The sequence below is a fragment of the Microtus oregoni genome, unplaced genomic scaffold (assembly GCF_018167655.1).
Source record: "Microtus oregoni isolate MIOR12 unplaced genomic scaffold, Mior012 000033F_ref0000390, whole genome shotgun sequence".
Classification (NCBI taxonomy): Eukaryota; Metazoa; Chordata; class Mammalia; order Rodentia; family Cricetidae; genus Microtus; species Microtus oregoni.
Genome location: NW_024543092.1, coordinates 24817482 through 24835890, shown reverse-complemented (window position 1 = coordinate 24835890; position 18409 = coordinate 24817482). Strand labels below are relative to the sequence as shown.

The 18409-nt window shown below is 47.4% G+C and overlaps 1 long non-coding RNA gene across 1 annotated transcript in view; it reads left to right on the top strand.

Moving 5' to 3' along the window:
* The first annotated feature begins 2216 nt into the window (after window positions 1–2216).
* Window positions 2217–18409, top strand: part of LOC121466638 — a 61964-nt gene continuing 45771 nt past the window's right edge. The window contains exons 1-2 of the long non-coding RNA XR_005976784.1: window positions 2217–2290; window positions 3426–3530. This is a non-coding gene — a long non-coding RNA (uncharacterized LOC121466638). The remainder of the gene's footprint in view (window positions 2291–3425; window positions 3531–18409) is intronic.

Genomic DNA, 18409 nt, shown 5'->3' with positions numbered 1-18409 from the left:
AATCTACCTGAATTAGGAGCTTTGGTGAGTTGGTTGCCTGGTGGCTTTCTGTCTATGACTAGTCTTGCATGAAAAATACACTTGTGTTTGGGTGGCTGAGATGGTTCATCTCTTGCTATGGAAGCCTGGCAGTCTAAGTTTGGTCCACAGAACCCACGCAAAGTTGTAAGGAGAGAACCCATTTTCCCAGTTATTCTCTGACCTCCTGCCCATCATGTACATACACATATAATAATAATAATAATAATAATAATAATAATAATAATAATAATAAAAGAAGTATGTTTCGAAGTGATGTTTTTAGGTGGCCTTGGACTGGGTAGAAGGTCTAGAGGCTCTTTCTGGTTTACTTTCTGCTTCTATTCCTCTGATGCTGTGACATTTGGAGACTGTCGTAAAGCTAATGTTTTGGCTGAACACAGTAAAAATGAGGGCTCAGACCCAAGAAAATACATAGGACACTGAAGTTGCTCCCGAATAAAAGGTCTGCTGAGTCATGCATTGGGTGGGTGGGGGGGCTGCACTGTGGTCCTTCTGTGTCTTGACTTCACTGTGTTGACTGTGCCTGACTCCATGGTCTGACAACGTTGTCTTCATTGTGTCTAACCCCATGGTCCTCCAGTGTCTCACTACGTGGTCCTCCCCGTGTCTGACTCCATGGTCCTCCAGTGTCTCACTACGTGGTCCTCCCCATGTCTGACTCCATGATCCTCCCATGTCTGACTCCATGATCCTCCCATGTCTGACTCCATGATCCTCCCAGTGTCTCAGTACATGATCCTCCCCATGTCTATCTCCACGATCCTCCCGTGTCTCACTATGTGGTCCTTCCTATGTCCGACAGTTGTTTTTTCTTCATGTCTGAAGTCGTCCCTGTTATTGACTCTGTGTTCTTCCTCATGTCTGAGAACCTCTCTTGTTGGACCCAGTGATCTTTTCCATGTCTGATATGATGTCCCACTTCACATCTGACACACCTCCCTGGTCCTCTTCTGTCTCTGATTTTATGATCATCCATGTCTGGCACTATAGTCTTCTTCATGTCTGGTTTCATAATCACCCTTGTATTTGATCCTGTGTTCTTCTGCAGGTCTGGATCTATGTCCCGAGCCTGTCCTGCCTGCCCTGGAAGCAGATGGAAGGTACAACGCCAAGGCCAAAACTTCACAATAGCTCTGTCAGACTTTGCTCTGAAGAAACTCGATAGAAGAGCAGAACGCAAGAGTTGTGCCTGACCCGGGGTCCCATGTATGATGATGACCCGGGTCATTCGGTGCCGTTAGGTATTGCACACATGCAGGTCCCCTTTCCGTTCGGAGCCATGAGGCCTGAAGGGTGGGGCTATGGGCCAAGTCCTACAGTATGCCATTCAGACTTGGACTTTGCCGAGCTTGAGTTCATGACCAGATGTTGTCTCTTTAGGACAGGACAACGAGGAATACTGGTGGAGTACTTAATCCTGCCTGCTGTCTGTCTGAAACTCTTCCATCTCATATAAAAAAGACCGTAGCGGGGACTCAGAAATCACCCTGAGCCCATAGATGGTGTTTTAGAAGAAAGTAGTCCTGATGTAGTCCAGAAACTGTGTCCGACCCCTTCCCAGCCAAGGCTTGCATACGGTGCCCACTCCTAGGAGAGCTCTCTCATCTTAGAATGTAGAGGACGTGTGGGTCTAGCCTTGGACTCATCAATTAAGATTAAAGAAACTTCAGACAATGATAGAATATAAGGGCTGACATAAATTTGGAATGTCAGATATGAAGAAAATAACTCACCTGCTTAAAGAATTTTTTTTTCTTAGAGAATTTTTTAAAGGACAGACATTTTAGGTATGTATTAGTGAAAATTGCCCTGCCTGCGTGGGGTGTCCCAATGTACTTAGCTTCAACCCACCCACTTGTAGAAAACCGACCTTCTTAAGACCACGGGAGTAGAAGTCTTTTCTTGGGAGCAAGAACTGGAAGGGAAAGGACTAGAAGAACTACTGTAAAGTGGACCAGACAAACAAGAGAGTTTGATACTGTGTTATGGGTGGTGGTTTTATGTTGATGATAGCAATAAAGTTAATTGCACCTAGAACTGATGCATGCTCCAACGTTTGTTTCTCAGACGGGTTTTTGTAACAGTGGCATAGTAATACGACTTGTGGGCACATTAAAGACTTCTGACACCCATTTTTTTTACATTTGTATATTTATTTATTTGCATGTGCATGTGTTTTTTTACCTCAACGTAGAAGGAACAGATGGAAGAGAGTAGGCAGGGTGGAGCCTGGCAGCAGTTCTGAAAGGTAGACTTCTGATCCTGTTTTCCCTTGGAGAACTGCTTGTTCCTCTCTCTCTTTCTCCTTCAGGAACAAGTTCTATCTCTAAGCTTTGGGGGAACTTGCCTCCCTTTCTATGTGTCCCAATCTGTTGATGGTAGCATTGGTACGGTAGGGGGGCAGGATGAAGGAAGGTGGGTGCTCAGTCAGATGGGACTGAGAAAGCCCCAAGAAGTATCTGGTTTTATCCCTGTGCTGGGATTTGGAGAAATTGGGGGTAGTGGGTAAGGTCAGCAACTGTGGCAGAGAAGGAAGACTTGCACGTGATCCCTGAACTCCAAATGTGATACATTGCTGTTATCCAGGAAATGTGCGAATACTCCGCCACTGCCATGAGGGCTGTTTGCCGGGCAGTGGGCATTATCTTTCACTTCAGCTGAGAACTCTTAGCCGTATGCTGAAGGTGCGGTGTGCCTTATAGCAACCAGGATGCAGCAATGAGGACTCTTCTGCTTTTCCAGCCCTTTTATAGATGATGGAACTCTGAGGTCCCCAAACAAGCCCCGGGCTCTTCCTAAGCCCCACACATCCCTCGGAGGGAGCCAAGTGTGTGATCTCTAAATAGCTCCGATGAAGCTGGGATCTAGTAAGTTGCTTTTTAACATGTGCTTTATCTGTGCGCAAAGCTGCCGCCTAGGTCCCTGCAGCCCCTCAAGACCCACACGGCCCCACGTGGCAGGTGCAGAGCTCTGTCTGGAGTCGAGATATGGATCTTGGCACCAGAGTGCCTTGCTTTCCAGGACTGGGCTGCGGCACTTGTGCAGACACACTCGCCTGTCGGCCAGCACAAAGCTAGGGTCTCAATACAGTCCCAAGGCATTGTTCTTGTGGCCACCAGGGACTACCAGCTGCAGAGCTCAGGTTACAGCCTCCGGCAGACCCGTGGTAGTGACTTCCATCATATGTCACCCTCTCTGGTGTCAGTGTCATGTGATCTACTGCTGGTTGCTATTGCTTTTGGGCATGGTCCTTCCCAAGGCCATTCACTCATCCTGTCCCCGAGCTCCTGGCCAGGCTGACTGGGGAGGGTGCTTAAGGGACAGTCAGGCCCTGAAGTCCCACCCATCCTACCACTGACTCAGCTCATATTACCTCCTACCAGAACCTGTTTGCAGCTCACAGTCAAGTTCTCCAAGACCACGATGGCTGGCTCTCAGGTTCCAGAAGCTTCTAGAACAACCACAGTGGAAGATGCTGATTCGTACTTGTAAGTCTTCTATTGTATCAGTTATTTGGTTCCTGGATAGAAGGAGATAATTTGGAAGTCACCATGATAATTTAAAATCTCCTTCCTTTTGTTATGGCTTCCCCTGTTTAATTGTCGGTATCAAAGGTTGATGTGTATTGCATTGAAGCTGAGAAATCAAGGCTCAGTTAAGAATATGGCACAGACCAAATCACCCAGGAAACCACTGACAAGTGGCCACCGGACACTCTGTCATGTCTAGTTTCTTCTATGCCAAAGCAGAAAGCGTCCCACCACTTTGGGATTCTTAGCTTAAGTTTCCAGACTTGTGTCAACTTCTGGGACTCACACCAGTGAGTACTGGGGGAGCCTTTATCTAGTATTGAAGAAGGAAGAGGTAAAGAACCAGTCAGGGAAGGGCCTGGCTCAGCGGGAAGGTTGTATCGGAGGTCTGGGCCTGTTCCTGTTACGTTCAGCCCTGGAGCCCCCATGCGCTATACTCCTGGGGGTCTTGAGAAGGCAAGAAACAGCTTGGAGGTCTGTCGTGTCTGGGTTATACAGACACGGTCATGGGTGGCAGTGTCTGAGCTTGCCAGGTGTTCAGGTCCTCCGGTCATTGTTGTCAATAGCTTTTACGACTTGGGCTGCCTCTTCTTCTCATTTCTTACTTTGCATAATAATTTCTTGTCTTTAACCCTTTGTAGGCATTCTGCCTTCCTTCTCTCTTTCATGACTTCATTTATCTATCAGTGCACAGTTCCTGTCATTATCTGGTCTCTGATCTCCACTGCTCTGAATGCCCGCTCCTTTAGTTCTTTACCTGTATGCACACGTGTGTCTGTCTATTTCCACACATACAAACACGTGCAAATGCGTGCATTTTCTCCCCTCTGCCCAGGATCAGAGTAGATATATGAATGCACATATCCACCTCAGGGTCCCTTCCCCGGGCACCAGAGATTAGACGGAAAATAGCAGCTCACCCTTAATGACCAGATGGTCACATGCCTTGTGAGGAGTACAGAGTCCTGCTCTGGAAACTGGCTGAGCAGGTGTCTCCTCTCTGCTCCATGACAACATGCCAGCTAGCACCCTCTGGGGGACAAAGCAACAATGGGAACTGGGGATGCCCATCTTGTATAGGAGGCTCATGTTCTGTGTGCTCAGGGCTAAGCCCTGGCGTTTCTGCTCCAGGCTGACACTGGACTACTGGCCCTTGGTGTCTGTGTGAGTTCTTAGAAGCAGGTGGCGGCCAATGTCCCCATCCTTGCAGGGCTTTATCTCAGGGGAGTGGGTTCAGCACAATCTGCCCTAGGGGAGAAAAGTTGTGGACCACAGAGGGTCAATTAGTAGGTGATATTTATGGATGAATTGTCTGTTTCTGTGATCTGGTCCGTCTTGATCACCGCTTACTGGCTATGTCTGGGGGATATAGAAGGTGAAGATCCAAATCCTGCTGGTAAATCCTATCTCCCTGTATGACCTGAAGCTATACCATATGTAAACGAAATTGAGACTTTTTGGAGAAGAAGGTGGTACCTCTAAGAAAGCCCGTGACTTTACGCTTTCCTCAGGATTTCGGTTGGTTCATTTCTTGGGTCTTCCTATTGTGTTTCTCTGTCCTTCCTTAGAAATAAAACTTTAAATTGTGTTGTAGAAGTTTACTCAACTTTTAATAAAATGAAGCACACTTAATTTTGGGCAGTTAAGGGGTCACTAGTCATGCTGGGTGCCCAGGAGGCATTGCTCCAAGACAAGGGCTTTTAGAGTTCACACTGGGAAAGTCCTGAGCAAGCCAGAGCACTGGGAACCCAAATTAGGGCATAAATTGACAAGAAATGGTGGGAAGGATACCCTGTTTAAAAAAGGGACTACAGGAAATCAGGAGTCGGCTGGTCATTTCTGGTCATGTAGAGAAGAGCCCTTGCAAGCTGAAAAAAAAAATGACAGGTCTCTTTAGAAAAACATAAACTCCAGTGTTAAATGGAAGCCAGTGGAATGCAGAGAATTTGATGGCAGCAAGCATACTGTAGAGTAGGCAGGTAAGGATGAAAGAGGAAGAGCGTTGTATTCCACACCGGGACTCCATTTATTGAGCCTGTCTATATTTCATGAATTTGTCAAATATGATTTAAGACTATGTTTGTTTTTGTCTGCACCAGCTATGGGTTCCAGGAGTCATTTTTGGATGAGCTCTTCCCTAAGCTCTTGGCTTGGCATGGCAACAGAGAGGATGGGTTGCCGGCATCTGCAAACAGAAGGTTCTTGCCAGGTCATGATAATATTGCAGAAGTTGCGTAGGTGCCAGGAACAGGGGCCGTGGTAGGAAGATTCCACCGGACAAGTGTGAGCTTGTTCAAGGTTTAGAAAGAGGACTTATGAAATATAGGAGGCTCTGCTTTTCAAGTTCACCCTCTGATGTAGAACGTAGGGGAAGGGTGGGCCCCACAGCCAAAGAGGGGTGATAGATGAAGGGAAGGACCAGGACTGAGGCAGACGGTTCAGCTAACAGAGCTGAGCCCGTGTCTCTTCCTCTCCTAAAGTCACCAGTGATGGTTTACCACTACGATAATGGGCTTTTGCTGTGACGCTGGAAAGGATAACAAAAGGATCCCTCTTCTGGTATACAGTTGCTGTTTGAGAGAAATACGCTCTAAGCAGGAGTCTAGTTATTAAAAAATGTGACCAAAGTCTGAAAACCAAGGAGCAGTGAGAATCTATGTACACAAAGCCTGTAACGTCAAAAGTCTAAAATGCTGTGGGTGAAGTCTGCCCGGGAAGGTGAGTCCAGGGTGTGTGGGTGGAGACAGCGAACAGGGGCTGGGCACGCGTGTTGGCACCCTAGATTCCTAGGTAGGGCCAGCGTGGGCCCTCTCGTAGCCAACCGTCTGCATCTGGCAGGAAGAGATGTTCACCAAAAGATTAGCCTGTAAGCCGGGGCCTGCTCCACACCAAGCAAACATTGGGAGTGCCGGGCGTGACCTGTGTCTCAGGACTGCTCCAGGTAATTCTTCTGTCTTCAGCTGCTCTTCCCTCTGAGCTGTTGATTTTGGAAGCTGCGCCTCTCCATGACTAGATTGCTTCATGTAATCTCAAGCCCTTCCCAGCTGATAACATTCTTATGGGGTGACAGCAAATGTCAGCTCTGCCTCTGCACACCTGGGGACCCCAGAGTCCTACAGACACCAGAGACTGGCTTGAGAGACAACCCTGTGCCATCTGACACCCGTGAGCCAACTTGATTTTAGGGGCCAGGTATGCATGCGGTGAATTCATTTCGCCTTATTTGATGTTCAGAATGGGTGTCACCTGGTCTCCTGGGCCTAGAAATTAATGGTCTATAGCTCAGGCACTTCCCTCCCTGAGTCACAGGCTGCCTTACCACTACCTGTGAGCAGATTAGACCTGTGCGGAGCCCTCGGGCCCTTGGGCTCAGGCTGCTACAGGCCAGGTGAGAAAGTGAATTCCTGAGTCAAATAAATACTCCTGCCTCCAGCATGGTAGGAATTTGAAGCTGCAGGCCAGGCCAGGAATGCGGGGCAGAGAAAGGTAGGCGAGCTATCGGTGAAGCAGGCATAGACTTGTTTCAGTCTGGCCCCCACAGGCCAGGGGTCTGGGCAGTCAGAAAGGGCAGGGCCTGAGAGTGACCAGGCAGGCAGGTGGCACCCTGCCTGAATGCGTGATTGTGGCTGCTTCCTCCTGTCTCTGGGATATCTCACTAGAAATCATGAGCAGAGACGCTGCCTTCAGGAGGGCCGTTCTGGGAGAAGCTCAGACCTTGGGACCAGCCAGATGGAAAACTATCCTTTCTGAAGACAGAAGGCTTTTGAGATCCATGCTGACTGACTATTACAAGAGCCGTACGACCTATAAGATTTTGCTGCTGGGCCAGGAAGTCCCTCTAGTTGTTACGCTGGCAGCTACAAAGACCCCACCATGACAGCATGGGTCTTTTCTTCACAAAGACACAGAACTGTTACTGTACTAGGAAAGGGTGGAAAAGTCAGCGTCACGGAATAAAATTCTTCTCACTGAAACTAAATATCTTCTTATTAAAAAACATTAAAACTTTCCATGTGCTTGCTGGAAGTACCCTGCACTCTGGGCTCTCTCAGGTTCTGTGGGAGGTAAGTCTGCTCTCAAGGAGGTGGAGGCTTCTGGAGTAGCACAGAGTAGCACAGAGCCCTGCTTCTTGACTGTGGGGAAGCTCTCAGCTTTCTGAGTGTCTCTGACACTCATGTCCGTACCTTTCCTCTTTCCAAATAACTGAGTTTGGAACAGCTAAGTCGTGCAGATGTGCAGGGCCAAGGCTACCCTTGGCTTGCGGGGGTAAGTGTGGAGGGATCAGATATATGGAGGGTCTTGGTATGGGGGATATAGGTGTGTGGAGGGGAGGGTACAGGTGTGTGGGGGCCTAAGCCTAAAGACTCGGGTGTAGAGAGCCCAGGTATGGAAATCTAGGTGTGTATAACATCCAAGAGTGTGATGGGCTTAGGTGTGGTGGGCACAACACTTGCCAGAAATCAAGAGCACAGAGGGCTGCCTGCACCGTCCAGAGCTGCCATTGTTGAGTAGGACCATTGGGGACATCGCTGATATAAGGTGACACCCGACTTTCCCTCCTCCTCCTCCTCCTTCTTCTCCTTCTTCTTCTTTTTGGTTTTTTGAGACAGAGTTTTTCCGTTGCTTTGGAGCCTGTCCTGGAACTAGCTCTTGTAGACCAGGCTGGCCTCGAACTCACAGAGATCCTCCTGCCTCTGCCTCCTGAGGGCTGGGATTAAAGGCGTGTGCCACCACTGCCTGGGCTCTCTTCTTTTTCTGTGTGTGTTTATTTCCTTTCTTCCTCTGTCATGTTTCGTGTCTTCTCTTTTAGATTCTTCCTCCTTCCTCTTTAGCCTTTCATCTAGAGGTTTGTTTTTATTTTCTGATTTGTGTGTATTTTTATATTGAAGACAAAACAGCACAATTTTAGTTATTTTTTAACTTATATACAAAATAGTTTCATTGCAAATGTATCAATGTTTGGCATTTTATAATTATTGATAATTATTAAGAGGCTCCCAGGGCCACTGGCAATGGGACCAAGATTTATTCCCATTGCTTAAACTGGCTTTTTGGAGCCCATTCTCTTTGGGGGGTTTCCTTGCCCAGCCTAGAACTCGTGGGGAGGGCCTTGGTCCTGCCTTAAAGTCATGTGCCTGACTTTGCTGACTCCCCATGGAAGCCTTACCCTCTTTGAGGAGTGGATGGGGGGTTGAGTTGGGGGAAGGTAACAGAAGCAGGAGGAGGGGAGGGAGTGGGAACTGGGATTGGTATGTAAAATGAGAGAAGATTGCTTTTTAAAAAATAAACAAATAATTTTTAAAAAGGCTCCCAGAATACATTTCTGAGTTAATGACAGAGGAGCATTTTTGTCTAACAGACATCTATTAAGAATGTATGAAAATAGTCAATCTAGGAAGTTCAGGTTTTAAAATGGGTTTTGTCTGCTAGAAAAATTTCTCAAACACGGTCTCTTGCCCCACAGAGATGGTGCCCCAGTGTTAGAACTCAGATTTTCTTTCTTGTGTTAGTCATTTCTTTTATTTTTTTAAGATTATAATCACATCATCTTCCTCTTCCCCGTCTTTCCTCTAAACCCTCCCATATATTCCTCCTTGTTTTTTTTTTTTTCAAATTCATGGCCTACTTTTTCATTAACTGTTGTTTTAGATAGATTCATGTATAATTACAAACATATATAACATATAACACACACACATATGCCCACATACACAAGTACAACCTGCTGAGTCTGTATAGTGTTACTGTTTTTCAGGGCTGACCATTGGCATTAGATAACTAATTGGTATGTTCTTCCCTGGGGAAGACGATTTCTCCTGCTCTCGGAGTTCCTTAGTGGGCTGTATAGCTCTTTGTGTAGGGTCCAGGTCTCCTGGGCTTCTACCCTGCAAACTGCCCCCCTCCCAGCTTATCCATGTTAGCATGTGTGGAGATCTGAAAGAAAAGGCCCGTAGGGAGTGACACTATTAGGAGGTGTGACCTCGTTGGAGTAGATGTGGTCTTATTGGAGGAAGTGTGTCACTGTGGAGGTGGACTTTGAGGTCTCATTATATGCTCAAAGATACTGCCCAGTGTCTCAGACCACTTCCTGTTGCCTGTGAGTCAAGATGTAAGAACTCTCAGCTACTTCTCCAGCACCATGTCTGCCTGCATGCTGCCTTGCTTCCCACCACGATGATAATGGACTAAACCTCTAACTGTAAGCCACCACAATTAAATGTTTTCCTTTATAAGAGTTGCTGTGATCATGGTGTCTCTTCACAGCAGTAGAAACCCTAACTGAGACAGCTTGTCTATTGTAATTTTATGGGTGTAGCTTCTGACATTCCTGGAGGCAAAATAGAGATTTGTTTTTAAAACAAGATTGTTCTTTATCATAATAGTGATGTAATTAACAATAATACTAGGTCTGAAGTGAATGTTGAGGCAATTCTTTGCTTTGCCTTCCAGGGGGATCTAACTCTGTTTTAGAAAACCAACAGTAACAACAACAACCAACAACAACTGCCTCGCCTCTTGTTTTTACGGGTAGCTTCATTGGGCTGTTGGCTCCACCCATAAAAGCCCTATCCTGGTCCTGGTTAGCCTACAGAGGGCCAGAGGCCAAGCTAACTGGAACTTTAAAAAGGGAAGCTCTGAGGACCCCAGCAGAGCAGAAAAGATGGATGGGCAGTGGGTGGACATGCCAAGCCTCTCCACAGCATGTGGAGGGGTGCGGGCAGGGAAGGTAAGCAAGCTCTGAGAAGCCTGTCTGCATGCTTAGCAGGCAGGGAGCAGGTGGCCAGGGCTGTGTCTCATGGAGGGCTGTGCTTGTTTGTAGACAAACAGCCCTGGCACCTGTGCAGCCCAAGCGAGGCTTCATTAAACACAGTTTCTGCCTCAGATCATTAATTTGTTTTAATTAGGTGTCCATGGGTCCAAGGGGTTGAGAGGCTCCGGTGGATGGAATGCGGGCAGGCTGTGGTTCCCAGCTGGGCCTGGATGGGAAGGTAAGGGGTTGCTGCAGACAGGAAAGGGAGCGGGTGGCCTCCAGGAGGTGGGGTGATCCTTGCCCTTCGGGGTTGAATCCTGCTCTGCTGAAAACAGCACTGACTGCTGTGGGGTGGGACCTGGCAGTGGTCCCAGGCTGCCAGCTGTGGATTCTCAGCCACCAGTCCCTCATTAACCCTAGGCAACATTTTCTGTCTTGATCATTGCTTAATGAGCTCGGGTGCCTGTGGGCCCATCGTTGCCGGGGCCCTAGGCAGGATTTTCTTCCTTTGCACTCAGAAAGGAGGCTGTTGCTAGAGGTCTGTGGGTTCTAGCCTCATACACACGGTGGCACATGAACTTAAAATAGTGTCTCTTTCTTCTCTGTGGAAATGTGCGGTGAGAAGGACTCTGGTTCAGAGATAACTCAATGGGGAAGAGTGAGGGTCATCAAATCCCACTTAATCAAAGTTTTGAATAAGCTGTATTATGCCTCATTTTTTATCGTGGTAACATACACATCACCAAATTTGCCATCTTAGCCATCTCTCCAGTGAGCGTCAGCAGCTCTCTTTGCTCTGTTTTTCCTAACACGACTATAGACTGTTTGGAAGGGCAGGTGTATGACGTCAGACTTCTGCCAATCTTGGTGTGGCGTTCATAGTTTCATGGGCTGCATTCCCTTCTGTGGCTTCTGTTGCTTGGTAGACAGACTTGTTTCTCTCGGCGTGGAACTTGCCTTATCGTCTGGAACTCACTAACTGGAGTCTTCTTTCTTTTCCTTTACTCTCTAGTGCTCTCCCCAGTTTCCACTTTAATGCTCCGTCTCTGGATCTGAGCTCTGGATAGGTAGCTTGTCCGTGGTCCCCGGTTTGCAAAGCACATCTCACGGGGCCCTTCTTCTCAGCCACCCCTCTTCCCTACTTGACTGCACCTTCAGTCTTTGGCTTCCATGTGTAGATCTTCAACCTGTGCTGGGCTGAGACTGCACAGTGACCTTCCAAGGCCAAGTCCACACTGGGAGTGTTGAGGTACAGGACTGCTGCCTCAGCTGCTGTGAGTCTAGTTTTACTCTTAAGAGAGCAGTGCGTTTCAAACATGATCAACCTGTGGCCCTTGCTGATCTTTGGAATCAGACGCCGGTCCCCCGTGCTATGCCGTAGACTTGATGGTTGCACCTCCATCCTCTTCATCTACACACATCTGCACAAACTCAGCGTGGAGGCTCCCTAGCCTGGATCCCTTCTTTCAGGGCTGTGTGACACTCTTACCCTGGCTCAGATGGCCCAGAACTGAGATGCTCTTCGTTGGAACAACCTCCATCCCAGATTTGTTGTTGCATCCAAAGCTGCTGTTTCCTTTCCATCTTCACACGCCCATTCTATACTAGTACGTACTTAGTTATACAAGTTATAGCACACAGTGGGTTGCCAGACCCAAACCAGCCTCTGCCAAATCAGGATTCGCAATCTATGGGTGGGACCAATACTGACCAGGTGGTTGCATAAACATATCAAAAGCACAGTCGTGGATACCCCCAAGAGAAGCCTTTGATGCTCTGAGCTTGGAGAAGGATATATAATATACAAAGTGAAGTGGGTCAGAGGGGCAGTTGAGAGGGTCACATGCAAGAAAGGCCCATGAGATGTGCTTTACAAACCAGGGACCACGGAAGTGCTACCCTATTGTAACACAATTAAGAAAAATCCAGAGACAGATATTAAGGTTCAACCTGAAGGTCAGAAAAGCAAAACAACCAGCCACTGGCTCTTACATCTACCTCAGTCTGAAACGGTAATCCTGCCTCCAGGAATCTCAGAATGAGACTGGCTGAGAGCTGTCTCCTCCCATCTTACACTCCTCTCTAGGGCTGGGATTAAAGGTGTGCACCACTACTGCCCTGTTTCTGTGGCAAACTAGTGTGGCTACTGGGATTAAAGGTGTGTGCCACCACTGCCTGGTCTGTGAGGCTGATCAGGGCGGTTGTTTTACTCTCTGATCTTCAGGCAAGGTTTGTTTATTAAAATGCAAATGAAATATCACTGCAGCCTATCCAGAGCTCAGATCCAGAGATGGAGTGTAAAAACGGGAGCAGATGGAGAACGCTATAGAAAAAAGGAAAAGAAAAAGATTCCAGTTAGTGAGTTTCAGACAACAAGGAAATATGCTGTTGTTTATGCAGAGGCCTGGGATGGAGGAGGCATGGCTAGGGAAAGTCTGATGAAGGCCTGGGCTGATGCTGTGGACTAGTCTGGGAAGGAAGGCTGGGAATCCTCGGTGTCTGGCAAGAAGGGAAGGTGAATGGGGGTGAAACTTTCTGGGTCTTTATCGCCCTCTGCGACAAGGGGCCCAGGTGGCAAGCTGGAGATGGGCTTCAGGGCTGAGGGCTGTGTGTCTGTGCTGAGGGGTAGCTGAGTAGATGGCTCATGCTCTTTCCTATGTCATTAGCTACTCGCAGTCTTAACATCTGCCAGCTTTGAGGCCTGTTAAGCAAGCCCTCCTGATGTGGGGTGTCCTTCTGTATATGTGTTCTTTTTATTGGCTAATGAATAAAGCTGCATTGGCCTATGGCAGGGTAGAATATATCCAGCTGCAAGGAATATATATATATATATAGAGAGAGAGTAGGTGGAATCAGGTAGATGCCACGTAGCTGTCCAAAGAGAAAGCCACCATCCGCCAGCCAGAACCTTTCCGGTAGGCTGCAGCATCGTGGAGATACACAGATGCATAGAAATGGTTAATTTAAGATGCAAAAGTTAGGTAGAAATATGCCTAAGCTATTGGCTAAACAGTGTTGTAATTAATATAGTTTCTGTGCAATTATTCAAGTCTGAGAAAGGAAAGAGCAGTCTTTGTCTGCACCCTGCTCTAGAGGCAAGGGGACGGGAATGGTCTCTGGTCATCTGGTTCCAGCAGGGAGAGTCAACTTTAGGGTATGGTCTTAAAAGAGGCATCAGATTGGCCATGGGACAGCCTGGTCTACAAGAGCTAGTTCCAGGACAGGCTCCAAAACCACAGAGAAATCCTGTCTCGAAAAACAAAACAAAACAAAACAAAACAAAACAAAAAAAAAAACCCAAAAACAAAACAAACAAAAAAAAAACCAAAACAGATTGGCCATGGGATAAGAAATATAAAGGACAAGGAAGAGAGATTGGATTTGTGTGTGATCTTGGCTTGTAAAGTGAATTCTACATTAAAAAATTATCCTCAAAAGCAGGGCATAATGGTCCATTTCTGTAATTTTAGGTCTTAGGTGGCTAAGAAAAGAAGGTCATGAATTTGAGACCACTTGAGTTATAAAAAGAGATCTTGTCCCAAGTGGCTGCTGAAGGGGAAGACGAATTATTTCCTGCACATATAGCCTGTCTCACTTTGGAGTGTTCTTCAGAGCCTTGCTCTAAGGTGGGAGTCCTGCCAGTCCTGGTAAAAGGCAGCTGAGGAGCATGCACGTGACCCGAGAAACCCGAGGTGGATAGAGAAGTCTCTCAGTCCTGGGCACTGCTGCCTCAGCATGGCGCTGACGCACTATGCCCGCCATTTGAGAGCCAGCCTGGGCGGTTACGCTCCATTTCCCCACACCCTACACCTGCACGGTACCCGTTCAACTGGTGCATCAAAACCAACAGATTCCACTTTCTATAAAGGCATAAGTGAATGACCCGACTTTGCTGGGGGCCCTTTCTTCCTTTTGTGGCACCCTTCCTGGCCTCCTCTGTGCCATTTATACCACGTCTCCAGCTTGGCTCCAGATGGACTTCCTGTGTATCCCCAATCTCTCTCTGAGTAGTTTGTCTTGCTTGGCTGTGCCAACCTCATATACCAGGAAGAGGACGAGCATCTCGCCCTTCGGTACTCTCTTTCAATTTTCCAAACTTCTGTCTACTCAAGGATAGCGACTGAGTTATGTTCACACTCTGGAGTGCTCCTACTGGGCACACAGAAAGACCTTGCTGACACTTCTCTCGCGTTGTGGGTGTAAAATGAACCGCCATGGTAAGGCTGACTCAGGAAGGATGTTTCTGGCCTGGCTGGCTGGTCTTCCTGATACTCTGACTTTGCAGGAAAAGGCAGCTCTTACTGAGGGCTTGAAATGGTCTCTTCTGAACCTTTCCAGGGACAGACAGAGGTCATCGAGGTAGGGAAGAGGGCCTGGACGTTCAATGCCTGCTTTGTTTCCATTCTTGGGTCAGCCCAAGGCTAGATGATGAATATTTTTCAGCTACTGCAGATTCTATGGAAGGGCCCTGCATTAGCCAGAGTTCTCTAAAGGAACAGAACTGATAGAATGAAAATCTATTGAGAGGAAACTTATTAGACTGGTTTATAGGCTGTAGTCTGACTAATCCAACAATGGCTGCCTCTCAAAGGAAATCCCAAGAGTTAGACAGTTCTCTAGGCCAAAAGCCTGTCTGTTTCAGCAGTCCCAATCTAGAGCTGCTGATCTCCAGTCTATGTTAGAACCTCTCCCCGCCCCTAGAGTAGGTTCTAATACCAGCAAAGGAATCCTCCCAGCAGCCAGACAGGTTAACTTGCTGGTCAGAGAGCAAACAGGCAGAAAGCAGAAGCTTCCTTCTTCTATGTCCTTTTACGTGGACTACCACCAGAAGATGTGGCCCAGATCTGGGGTGAATACTTCTACCTGCAAGGATCTGATTAAGAAAAAAATCCCTCTCAGGCATGCCCAGCTGATTCCAGGTGTAGTAAGTTGACAACCCGAATCAGCCCGCTTAGCTCCGTGTCTGTCCCCACGGATGCTGCGGAATGCATTCCCACCATGGCGTGGGCTACTGTAGCTGAGGAATGGCAGAGCTGTGATCATAATTCTGAAATCTCAGTAGGTTTGAGGACTTAAGCTCTTCTTTGTGGCTATTTCCTGTTTTCCACAGTCTAACACCATAAAAATTATTTTTGTTGCTGCTCCAGAACTGTAATTTTGCCATGGCTATGATTTGTAAAATGCAAATATCTGATATGCAGATGGTTTTGGGTAGCCCCTGTAAAATGGTCATTTGATTCCAAAGGGGTTATGACCCACAGGTTGAGAACCACTGCATCAAGATGGCAGAGATCCAGGGTTGTTCTGGGCCAGTGAGAGGCAGGTTTTCTTCACTAAGTCCTGGGCAGGTAGGCAGGCAGGAAGGGTAACTCTATTGTCACTTGAATTCTGAGCTGGCTTATCAGATAATCAGAAAAAGCCCAACACCCAAGTGCCATGTACCAGTACCAGTACTGTAGGCTTGTGTGACCCATACATCTATCAATACAGCCCTCCATGATCTTCCTGGAACTGGTCTAATTCATGACTGTTAGCAGAGATGGACTAGGGACTTGACTGTGAGCCCTAGACCAGGAAGCTGTCTGTTGTTATCTTCCTAATAGAGCCATAGTCAGGTTACCAGTGAGACCACCATCCTATAACCATATAGTATCTGCGCTGTGTTTACTGTGACATCCTATCAAGGCCTCCACCAACATCCAAATATTGTCCTCCTTGGGGATATATATATATATATATATATATATATATATATATATATATGGTTTGTATGGTATCAGTGACCATTTTCTCCTACCTTAGACCTGAAAGACCTGGCATCATAAAAGGAAGCAAGTTTGGTGCTGATCCCTGTGTCTGGTGACTGGCACAGAGGGTCTGGGGTTGTGGCCTTGCCTGACGCTGGGGTCTGAATAATGACATCAGTCATATCATTCACGTTTTCTCAACAGAAGCCTGTCTCCAGGGAGTGCCTTGGTCTCAGTATTTTCATGTTCTTACCATGGACAAAACCACAGGAAGCCCACAGGCAGGGTGATGTGTCTTGTGGAAGACTGCTGGGACCTGCATCGATTTGGCTTACTGTCAGGGTAGCTCGGGATCCTTTTGAAGATGGTGGTCTGTTTGATAGCAGTAGCCTTGGGGTACAGGACTGGGAACTGAACCCCTCCCCAGGGATATGAGCAGTCAGACATCCACCTGCTACTGGGTACCTGTAGATAGTGAACCTGATCCCTGCTCTTCTTGGAACAGGGAGGAGAGTCAGGGAACTGGGAAATAACTTCTTGTCTTTGCAGAACCTGGAGTCTGCAGGCTTCCTAGAGCATCTTAGGAACAGGACCTTGATGACTCCTTTACCAAACAAAGGCTTCAAATGAATGCTAAGCTTGTGACCCCCTCAAGCTATCTTCCAGTTAAAACACCCTGCTAGGCTAGCCTATTGTCCTCACTCAGGACACAACAGAAAACAAATAGATGATGTGTTGTTTTTGACTAAAATCTCATAGCCTAGTTGAGTTGGGAGCTTGGGCCCAACTCCAGGTGAGTGTTACAGGGTCACGGGGTCTCTTACTATTGTTTCACTGACCTGCTGAGCATGCTAGCTGTGGCTTGCGGTACCTCAGGGCTTGCGGCTCCTCAGCGCTTGCCTCCAGCACTATAGGGGATACTCAAACTTTGGCTCCTCATCCCAGGTCTCCCAGAACCCTGCCTGATCCCTTCCATACCTGTGTAAAACTGCAAAGGCCCCTCTGAGTGTGAGCCCTTTGGTGGAGTTGAGACTGATACAGAGATAGGGAATCTGGGGAGAAGCCTCTAGGCCAATGGGAGGCAGGTTTTCCTCACTAAGTGTAGGTGGGCAGGAAGGAAGGGTAGCTCTGTTACCTCTCAGGCTCTGGGATGGTTTATCAACCAATCCATCTGAAAACAAAATAACAAAAACACCAACAAAAAAGCCAGCCCAAGTCGAGACCCTACAAGTGCCATGCTCTATTGGGCCAGGACTGTATGACACACACCCATGTAACTCTTGACAGTCTTCATAGAACTAGTCTGGTTGCATTGGCTGAGACGGATGTGGGGTGCAGAGACCAGGCAGAGAATTGTCTCTGTACATTTTTTTTAAAAATTTCATTTAAAAAATATTCTTTTTGAAATTCTGCTAATCAAAATGTAACAGGATTGGCTAGCTTTTTAGGTTTAACTGTTTGGCCATCTCTTCTTGATGGTGTTGGTGATTTGAACCCCTAAAGGTTCATGGCTGAACAAGGAGAAAAGTGGCTTGCCTTTCAGATGCTGAGTTTTGCTTTCCTGCTCAGTAACCCTGACGTTCTATGCTCCCGTTTCTAGACCAGCTCCTGCCAACACAGCTCTGCCACGACCTGGTCCCTCCGTTGGCTCTGGTCTGCCTGAGGCAGGTCCTGGGGACCAGGGCTCTTGGAGGCCAGACATTCCTCCGGAGGCAGCATTCCTCAGACAGGAGAATCAGGAACCTGGCTGTGAATTCCTAAGGAATTCTGTTTCTTGAGGTTGGCTTCGCTTGTCCTTTTTCTTATCCGACGTCTTTTCCTTATGTCAGAGTTTGATGAGAAAGAACCTAATATGTGATCTTTTCTGTAGTCTTAGAAAAGATATGTGTCTCTCTTTTTTTTTTTTTTTTTTTTTTTTGGTTTTTCGAGACAGGGTTTCTCTGTGGTTTTGGAGCCTGTCCTGGAACTAGCTCTTGTAGACCAGGCTGGTCTCGAACTCACAGAGATCCGCCTGCCTCTGCCTCCCGAGTGCTGGGATTAAAGGCGTGCGCCACCACCGCCCGGCCAAGATATGTGTCTCTATGGCCGTAGAGTATATCTGGTGTGTTTAATCTATAAAGAAGATCATGTCTTAGTTTCAAAGTTCTATCTCAAATACACCGCTAGCAGGCCAACTGTGTGCTAATTGGTCTGACCTTGCATTACGATGGCAGGTTGACTATAAAATTCTCCTTTGGAGAGACGACCTTTTGGGAGGAATATTCAAATCTAGTGGAGTGATTCATAGCTGCTGAATCTGTGAAGATTTTCTGGGGTTTCACATGTCTTAACAGTTTGTT